Genomic DNA, 9073 nt, shown 5'->3' on the forward strand with positions numbered 1-9073 from the left:
CATTACGCCTATGGGATGTCCCCACTTTTCACAAAAACAAACCTGTGTGTGTGTGTGTGTGTGTGTGTGTGTGTGATGATGGCGGCGGCAGGTTGTAGGTCACTCGCTGAAACAGGTGAACGCCAAAATGCTGCTTGGTAAAACTAAACAACCACACCCGTTGTAATTGCCATCGTTAATGCAATAGGTGCAGATAAGATGATTTGGCAACTATTGTGGACTATTTGCTTGATCGCAACAATCAAGCTTGCAAATAAACAATATACTATAGTAGTCAACATTTTAAGTGGATCAAAACCTTTCATCAAAGTTGTCCTAAAACCAAAACAATACCCGTTCTATTGGACAGGAAATTGAGGAAATAGCAGAATTGATAGATGTAAAAAATATAAAATTCAGTAATATAGTACACATATCAGCAGTTCCACCGTGGATGTTTGTAACGCCTATAGTAGATCTTTATTTAATGGATGAAGTGAAGAAACAGAATTGTGACCCAATAAAAATAAGAGTTAATAAACATATGGATCAGAAATATTATGATATGATACAGATATTTACAGATGGTTCAAAACTTGATCTACCTCAAATGTTGTCTACTGTATAAATTAAAAGACATTTATTTTAAATGTATAGCAGAGTAATTAAGCAGCAACATATGATAGATAAGACGAACAAGAAAGGCTATTAATAGTCTTTCATTGCGCAAAAGTATTATAATACTAAAGGTTCCAAATACAGAGTGGCAAAAAGCGCTTATGCGCATCCCTTGCACAGAATGATGCGCTTGAAGCAACATGGAGTCACAGCACGTAGCGCTCCGCATAGAGAAGTTCAAAGCAAAAAGTGAAGAGATATTGATGCGCAGTGTATTAAATATGTGCGTTATGTCATGACTTGATTACTTAAATTTAATTTGTAAGGGAATTAATTATTATTATTTATTCAGGTTTTGAGAGGACTCGGATCTGAAGATTCAGAGTCAACCTGATTCGAACTGATTTCAAATTTAAATGGTTTACACTCTATCAGCTACTCGGCCAGCGAGAAGTTAATGTAGCCAGCGAGCAAGAGCTTGAGAGCCTGGTGTCCATTTTAAGCAGGCTGACCTTTGGTCCGCCCCACGACGCGATCTTCCAATCGGACGCTGTTGCAGGGCTTAGCCACGCCCTGTGGGGTTCCTTTTTCTCATGCACAAGTCACAAGCTCCGTGGGGCGTATTTCTGGAAGTTTTAAATAATTTCTGATAAAAGTATTATCACCAGAGAATGATACAAAATATAAAAGTTTCACTAACACCAATGTTCGGCGAATAAGACAAGCTTTCACCCGATACTAAACTTCGCATATCTTACACACATATTAAATGCTTTGTCTGCTAAAACGAGTTATAAGGCATATTAAAATATCATGGTTTCAATAACACAACACACATATATATATATACGGCATAACACATACAGTGGATACATTTGTGGCATATCACAGTCCTGTGGCTTGTGGTATTAAGAAATCCCTACAGTTAGTTTATTGAGCCTTTTCTTTTAACATTTTAAAATTTCAGTTACTGTGCTCGTGACGTACAATTCATAGTGCTCTCTACTCCAGTCTTGTGATCGAACCAGATAACCGGTAAAAATGTACACGATTTAGAAACAGCACGAAAGTCCAGCAAGATAAATTCCTTTTATGCAAAATAATTTATCTTTATTTACAGATCAAGTATAACATTAGGAACATTTAATCATCTTGGAGAGAGTTTCATCATCTTGACTGTCGTAACCGAACGCGACACGCAGTTTGAATGCTGAATGGAGGATGACAGTCAGCCACAGCGGAGACAAGAGTTTAGAGAAGAGTCTGGCTGCAGACTTGCACTCTCAGACTTGTACTCTCAGACACTTGCGCTTCCTCAATTGACATCACTTGCAGTCTTTTTTATTTTTTATTTTGTTCTATTTATTGATGACTTTTTGTTTGAATCTCTCAACATTTGACAACAGTAGCCAGGTGGTGAAGACAAGAAAAAAGAAACTAAATTATGTCTAAATGTCACTTGCAATCTTCACTTGCACTTTCCGTTACCTGCGACGTCGCTTGCAATCGACACAAATCGTGCGTGTTGCCAAGATGCTGTGGTGGTGATTAACATCATCTGCATACACATACACTTATCTTGAACATATACTTAATATTGCAGGAGAATGGAAAGAGCAAGTAAACATCATCTTGTCAGAGTTCACATGCAGGCTGGACCTGATAGATAAATGTCCACTGCCACTGATTATGAAGCTGGAGTTTATTAGACAGGTGGCACTGTCTAAAGTACAACATCTGTTCTCCAACGTTCATATCTAGCAGAAAGTGCTAAGCTAAATGAATAACAAAACAGTGAGCTTAGTGCGAAAGTGGTTTGGACTAAATACACCTAGCACTCACAACATTATTTTTCATCCCCAATGGGAAGGAGGGTTGGGGGTACCAAACATGATATGGGTTTATACCAGCATGCGGATTTACCACCTTCTGAACATGCTAAATAATGATGACTAAGATGTTAGGGAGTTGGCTCGATCCTCCCTGTTCCTGGACCTAAGGAGACGCAAGGTGCCGTTAGCCAGAGAGTCAGAGCCCCACTTTCTTGGTTTCAAAAGAAAACCCAGCGGGAAACTTGATACCCACTCTGCTGGTTTTGGTGTCTGGTCAGACTGGCCAGACCTGAATGAACTCTGTGTAAGAACTGGAGTATCACTGGTGTAGGCGCGGTCTGACTCTGAGAGTGTGAGAATCTCGGAGGATATCATCATTGACCCCCTGACTTATGTCAGGGCAACAGCCACATACGGTGGTTATAGCCACCCGCTAACATCCGCAGGTGCCCGGCGAACTCTCTTGGACTTACATCAGTATCACCAAAAACAACACTGGACTGGACTGAACCATCAGGGAAAACTTGCATGTCTTCCCTTTGCTGATCACTCTGTTTCTCACTCATTTCTTAAGAATACTGCACTCAGTGAGGACATTGCCATTTTCACAGTAAAAGCCAGATTACAAGTTCTTCCGACCTTTCTATCTGGTTTCCTACAACTCAGTTTCGTCACTGTCTGCATCACACTACAGAACAGATCACTGAAACATTGCCACATATCCTGAACGGCTGCCATGCTTACAAGGGAATGTACATAGCACGCCATGACAGAATAGTGGACCTGATAGTAAAAGACATATCAAACCATTTACCACCTCTAGTAAGAATATACAAACATTCTTGTGTAAAATCATCCATGTTTCAGTATTGCAGTAGTAACTCTGAAATCTTTTCAAGTTTGTCTGCTAATACACCAGATGTTGTTGTGATTAATGAGGAGTGTAGAGAGGTGTTTGTTTTGGAGGTTGCATGCACCTTTGACTCTAGTACGGAGGAAGCTTTCATGACTAAAGTCATTAAATATCAACCACTGCTAAATACCATTTCAGAGATGGGTTATAGGGGCCGATTACTTGTTTTCATATTTGGCAGCTTAGGACACACACACAGGCTGGTTGTAAGAGGGCTTCAACAACTTGAGATGTCCAGAAAGAGGGCTAAACGGCTAGCAAAGTACTGTGCTTTGTCCTCTATCATAGGCAGCCGTCATATATGGCGGAGACGCTGTTATTTATATCCATAACAACTGAGTGATATGCTTAATATTGTGAAGACCTGTTGCATGCCACTGGTCCATGATTTTGTACATGTATTTAACTGCATCATCTATAATATTTATGTCCCTGTAAGTTATTTCTTTTAAGTGGACTTAAATAAATTGTTAAAATGTGTGTTACTTCCTTCAGCTGTTTATACCAGCAGAATCAACTTTTAACACTTATTGTCTTATTAATAATGCATCACTGTATAAAGGTCTGCTTTTATTTGTGTACACTCACAATGAAAACAAAACATTGTGCTTTTGTAAAATAAAGAAAATATATAGGATGTCGCTTTCTGCCATTTGAGTTTCATTTCTGTGAACAAATTAAGCGTGTCACAAATGAACTGAAACTCAGTGTATATAGGCTATGTTACGTGTCATACAGTTTTTTTCCCTTGTTTATCTGTAAACTAAATCAAATATATTTCAAGAATGTATTCCTTGTATGTATATATGTACTGCAGATTATATATATATATATATATATATATATATATATAAAACAATGTAATAATATTTAGTATTTTCACATCTAGGTGGAAAAAATTGTAATTTATACTACTGTCTGTTCAAAATAAATGAAAAGAAACCGAGCATAGTAGATTTTTTTTTTTGCTGTTGTACAGAAATTGTATCGAACCTTCACCCCCGAACCAAGGTACGTACCGAACCGTGACAGTTAATGTTTATTTTATTGTAAGTAATCTCTTTTTTTATAGTTTTGTTTTTATTTAACGATAATAACCCTGCAACCCACAGACCCCTAAAAAAGCAGGTCAGGTAAACCCCCTGGGGGTCTCACAAACTAGAGATAACTTGAATTACATATCAGGAATTTGAAGGCATGCTAAATGAGTTGGCCGGTGTAATTTGAAGGTTTAAATAAATAAATAAAAAAGATTCAGTAAGTGAAGAACTAAAATAATAATAATAGTAGTAGTAATAAAATGTGCACATAAGTCTATTACAAATAAGCAAGCCTTTTAAAAGCCTTTTTTGTTTGTTTGTTTGTTTTTTGTTTCTGTTTGTTTCTTTGTTTGGTGATGTTTTGCATTACTTATTGCATTATTTAATTATTTCAAATTTTATATTGTCTTAATGCTTTTGTTAGTTGATTTTTCTGATGTTTTGGTTGTGCAGCACCTTGGTTGGTACTTGTTGCTTTTAAGGTGCTATATGAATAAACTTGACCTTTAACTAAAATTATCCAAAAGCTAGTTTTTTTTTGTTTTTTGTTTTTTTATTATTGTTGTGTTTGTGTTGATTTTGGCCTGAAAATGTTTCTGGGACATGGCAACCCTTGGTCAGCACTTGTTGCTTTTAAGGTGCTATATGAATAAACTTGACCTTTAACTAAAATTATCCAAAAGCTAGTTTTTTTTTGTTTTTTGTTTTTTTATTATTGTTGTGTTTGTGTTGATTTTGGCCTGAAAATGTTTCTGGGACATGGCAACCCTTAAATTTGAAATTAAGTTCAAAATATATCTATGTGTATCTATATACTACATTCTATGTCTAGATTCAACTCTGCAGAAGCACAATGGATTTTCAAAGAATTGTATTTTGGTGGTTGCTAGTGTGAAACAAGGAGAAAAAAGTAAGATCAAATCTTACTTGTAAGATAAAATCTGGCATCAGGGAAAAGAATACATGTTTATTTGTTTGTTTGTTTTTAGGATTTTCAGTCACTTCTGCAAACTTTTCAGTCCTTCCTCCATACTTCCAATACTGATGCCATAATTACCATATGCTATAGATAATGCTGTTTACAATTGCTCATAAAGGCCTCCAAGAGCTGAAACCTGGTTACGGTAAGAGATGTTACATTTCCAACACACGCTCTAAGTGGTTGACCAATCAGAGCAGACTAGGCTTTTTTCGAAAGGCAGGGTTTTAAAAAGACAGGAACTAAAACAGAGTGTTTGAGGCAGAGGGTGGAAAGAGGTGCTGAAGCAATGTGTGAGAAAAATAATGTAGGATCTCTGTCTTTGAACGGAGACACTTACACGATTGAGTCACACCTGAAACAACCACATTCCATTAAGACAAACTGAGGCACTCCTCTGCAACCAGCTGCGGTCGTAAAACTCATGCAGGGTCAGTGAAGGGTTGAAGCAGTTCCTGTCCTATTTAGCGTATCTCTCAAGAGGCTCAAATAAAAGACAGTGCTTAATCCTAACTCAAACTAGGATACAAACTATCTTTGTTTTACGGGCTTTCAAGGACCAGATGCGTGATACCCCTGACCATTTAACACATAAATTGCTAAATCCGATCAACAAAAGAGACAATTTTAGAGCTCCCTGTCCAGCAGAAGGATGGCAGATCCACACTCGCTTGACATGGGCATGACCTCAGGACACCTCCCCTTTTCCCCTGCATTCCAAAAGGGGACGCATTCTTTTACCACTTTCCAGAAAAGCGTGCGTTTCTCCTGTCACAGACAAAGACGATTCATACGACAATCATTTGAAAGTATCGGAGCAATAGATTCACAAATAATATGTTGTATGTCTTATATATATATGCTTGATGTGTTCATGTAATCGGTGAAACTTTAATCAGTGTTTATTACCCTTTTTAACTTATAATACCTCTCTAAGAGCTTACAAATTATTATAATCGTGTTAACCCATGGCCAGGGAGAATACAGATATTCATATACAGATACTCGCTGGACGACCCTTGATTTAAAGTGTAAACTATCAGATTTGAATTCAGCTTTAATCAGGTTGACTCAGAATTTCAGATTCGAGTCCTTTTAAAACCTGAATGAATTAATAATAATTAATTCCCTTACAAATGAGTAATTTCATTACAATAATGTGAGTTTGAACTTTAAATCATGTTAATGTATTCTAGACCCACCCAAAACCTGAAAAGGAGCGTGATAAGAGCATGTTAAAATTTGCTTTGTAATGTACAACTTACATTCCTAAACTGTGTAAATTAGGTCCAAAAAATAATGTTGTGACATCCTACCCCACTTCTGGTGTGAGTTTTGTCATTTAAAGTTCACAAATCAAAGTAAAATGACAACTCAGTGTTACAGCGTGAAATCATACTCTGACTTCTACTTATCCAGTCACAGTTTCTGTGATGACAAGACGCACAGCCTGCCTCCTGGAAGAGTGAGCTGTCAGGGGTCTCTTCAGAATGGCGGAGTAACAAAATCCAATCATGAAAAGAGGAAGGATTAAACCTGTGACATTCATTTTAAATATACCAATTATCCTTGAATGAGGATTAGAATTTAGATTTAATAATGATTAGAATATAGTAATTTGTTGAGTTTGACAATTCATTACAGTTTCCCAGTCGGTTGAGGTTCAAACCATGGTGCCAAATTTAGGACGGTTTGGGTTGTATTAACCTCAACCAATTTTGTCTTTAAAGGTGTCATATGATGCGATTTCAAGTTTTCCTTTTTCTTTGGAGTGTTACAAGCTGATTGTGCATAGATAAGATCCCTGAAGTTGCAAAGACTAAAGTCTCAAAACCAAAGAGATATTCTTTATCAAAGTTAAGACTAAAATAATGATCTTTTAAAAAGCATCATATGACCCCTTTAAGAAACGACAGAGGTGTGTGCATACATTATAAGTTTTTACACGATACTCCTTGCAGTTTTCAATGAAAATGCCATAGCCATTGTGTTTGAGTACAACATGTGTGTTTACTTTTACCTGTAGTGTCTGTGACTCTTGTGAGAAAACTTTCCAAACTTGTAGAGAGCAAAAACAGGAAGCACCAGTTTCATTATGGTAATGGGTATAGTCCCTCAGGAGGTGTCAGTGCATCCTGTCCTGTGAGTGATGTCTATCACATAATGTTTTGACTGGCTAGTGAAAGCTTAATCACGATGACTGGTCAGATACGAGAACACTACACATAATTTCATTAGAAGGACTGTACTGGGGATATTAGACTGAATCATAATGTCCGCTGTGATGACAATCTTGGAGTCTGTGTAAAATCTGCTCATCGTGGGACAAACATAGTTGAGCACAATTTGAATCATGCTTCTGTGGAGCAGTAGTGGCTGGGGTCTGTGGTTACGCCTGTGACCCAGTTTCTATCGCTTCAGCTCTACATGCATTTACGGCTGTTTTTGTGATGTGTTTTAATATAGATGACATAATTTACCTGTTTTGTGAAGAGTGCAGTACACGTTATTTTGCTTCACAAAGTTGACCATTTCATCACTATCACTCATCGCATTATATTTATATTTAACTCATCGAGAAGCGTACACTTTTGCCTGTTTACTGGTAGTCCAAAAATACAGCATCTATTAAAGATGAATGCCCCAAAGTGATTTTTGATATTATGCTAGCAAATGGGGAGCATTCTGGTTTTGCTTTCCTTACCTGTAATCACAAACCTATGGTGTGTTTGTGTGTGTTTTTAAATTGAAATTTTTCTGTATATAAAAATGGGGTAGAATACACTCTCAGAGTTGCTTAATTTTAAACTTATTTAAACAACATTTGTTCAGAAAAGAAAATATATTCAAATTATATTAATTACTGATAACCCCTATGGTAAGACAGTGGTATGTTGATGCAAGTGACCCCAAATATATATATATAGAGAGAGAGAGAGAGAGAGAGAGAGTGCCGTTTGAAATTTTCTTCTAAAATTGTGTGTATAGGTTCAGTAATTTCACTTTAATGGCACTGAATAGGTTATTTTCAATATGAAAATAAACATAGGAACCTGATAAAAATGCTCATCTGAACTCTTCATATATGTATGTGTATTTGTACGTGTACGTGTGTGTGTGTGTGTGTGTGTGTGTGTGTGTGTGTGTTTGTTTTAACTAATGCTACCAAATCATGATAAATACTGTAACAAATGTATTGCTCATTGTTAATTTAATAGTTAATGCACGTACTTACGTTTACTAATGGGTCCTTGTTGTGTTAAAGTGTTACCATCTGACCTTCTTGCTGTTATCACTGGAGTAAAATTATCAGTCTGCAATGTGAGCCACACACTTACATACATTTTTATTGAAGCTATGTATTCTTACAAAATATAATTCATATAGTTATCATTTTAGTAAACAAAACAAAAAAACTGAGTAACAGTGCAATTCATGTATATATATGTATGTAAAATACAAAGCACATATAGTTGCTAGAAGACAAGCAAAAAGTATGAATAAAAATTGAATGATTAACTAAAAAATAAATACAAACATTTACAGATATATGCACAAATAACACTATAAGCTTGTAAATTACATTGTATGATCTGTGTTTTTCATTTTAACAGTCCAATGTTCAAACCGTGGCCTCGTGTACATACTTTCCAATTAATCTTCCACTCAAACTGCTCATCTACAAACTGCCCTCATACCTTTTTTTTTTTTT

Source organism: Sinocyclocheilus rhinocerous, unplaced genomic scaffold (genome assembly GCF_001515625.1).
Source record: "Sinocyclocheilus rhinocerous isolate Xijiao unplaced genomic scaffold, SAMN03320098_v1.1 scaffold529, whole genome shotgun sequence".
Taxonomy (NCBI): Eukaryota; Metazoa; Chordata; class Actinopteri; order Cypriniformes; family Cyprinidae; genus Sinocyclocheilus; species Sinocyclocheilus rhinocerous.